The sequence below is a fragment of the Lolium perenne genome, chromosome 3 (assembly GCF_019359855.2).
Source record: "Lolium perenne isolate Kyuss_39 chromosome 3, Kyuss_2.0, whole genome shotgun sequence".
Classification (NCBI taxonomy): Eukaryota; Viridiplantae; Streptophyta; class Magnoliopsida; order Poales; family Poaceae; genus Lolium; species Lolium perenne.
Window position 1 is genome coordinate 195,675,923 of NC_067246.2, and position 1,535 is coordinate 195,677,457.

At 52.2% G+C, this 1,535-nt stretch overlaps 1 non-coding gene across 1 annotated transcript; it reads left to right on the forward strand.

Annotated features, from left to right (window-relative positions):
* Window positions 1–1,152: 1,152 nt before the first annotated feature.
* LOC127346380 (U1 spliceosomal RNA) lies at window positions 1,153–1,312 on the forward strand. The gene has a single exon (XR_007879545.1). It is a non-coding gene; the product is annotated as a U1 spliceosomal RNA (small nuclear RNA).
* The last annotated feature ends 223 nt before the right edge of the window (window positions 1,313–1,535 follow it).

The following is a 1,535-nucleotide window of genomic DNA, read 5'->3' on the forward strand; positions in this document are numbered from 1 at the left end:
CATAATACTCCAATTGAGCTGCGGATAATAATCATAGAGAAAGCAAGATGACAAATTAGATGCTTCAAGCCCAACCATTTTGTCTTCTCGAATGCTCAAGCGCAACCATTTCTGATTGTCTCCTCTAGTCCTCTTCCTCTGCCGCGTCTTCCACCTCCAGCTCATAGCATGCCGCGGAGTCGGAGGCACCAGCGAGTTGAGAGGGCGAGGGATGGCAACGCGGTGTACGACACGGGGAGCTCGCTGTACGACTCGTACGAGCTGGCCTCCGTGAACCGGATGCTGGACAGGCACCTCGCCGGCCCGCCGTCCCCCGACGAGTCCCTGCGGGAGGGATCCGGATCGCCGCCGGTGGAGGGAACGAGCAAGGTGGTGGTGGCGCCCAGGCCCCGCAGGAAGGTGACGCTGAGGGCTATCTTCAGGGGAGTGGCCTCTTGGGCGGTCAGGCCGGCGCGGCGGCGCGCGTGCATCACCTGTGTCTGTGTAGCTCCGGCCAGGAGTAGTGCCGTTGGATCTGAACCGTCTGTCTGAGACGGTATTAGAATCGATCGATCCTCTGTTCTATTCTTACAAGTTCTCCAACTGTTTTTGTTTGTCTGCCGCCGTTTGGTGTGTAAATTGTGTCCCTTGTTGTAGTACCTGTACAGTTTGTTGATCATGGAGGAGCAACGGCCGTGACTTCTGTTTGTATGCGCACAAGTCATGCCAATGAGCCATTCTTACTACGATTAGTATCTGGCTTGTAAAATCATGGTTGGATTGGATGAATGAACTGAGACGCACTTGATGAAAAAACTTGCATGAGTTCCATCTGCATAGTGGCAATATTTTCTGAACTTCCTGCATAGATACCCATCCTAAAATTTTCTGTCTTGTTTGTGGGCTGGAGGTTTTCTGTTGTTGCGTGGCTCGCACAAGAATTGCTTTTCTCATGGACCCTAAAACTGATGCCGCGTTCTGGGGGGCCGGATTTCGTGGCCTCATATTATGGGCCGGGAAGCACAATCGGCCCGCAAACTACCGACGCTCCAAAATTGGGATGCATCAGGACGCTGCACAAGCCATCGTGCTGTTTAGTCCCACCTCGCTCCCGTAAGCTGGTTACGGCGGTGGAAGAGCCTACATATAGAGCGCCCCCGCCAGCGTTGCAACATACTTACCTGGATGGGGTCAACGGACGATCAATAAGGTTCGTGGCCTAGGCCAATGGTCCACATTGCACTTTGTAGGATGCGTTGGCTTACCATCTTCTCAAGAGGAGAATGGACATCATAATTTGTGATAGAGGGGGTACGTGTTCGCGCGGCCCCTGCCAATTTTGAATCTAAATTTTCGTTGCAGTTCTTTGTCTTTTGCTAAGTACGTAAGTTCTGTCTAGTTGAATTGTTTTTGCTGCAAGTACTAACGCTGAGCAGATCTTGGAGAACAGGGCCGCACTGCTACTTCGACTTGTTATTGAATTGGGCCTCTAGTTCTTTGGAGGTACTCTTCCGTTACATGCGTTAGAGCATCTCCAGTCGCGTCTCCCAAACCGC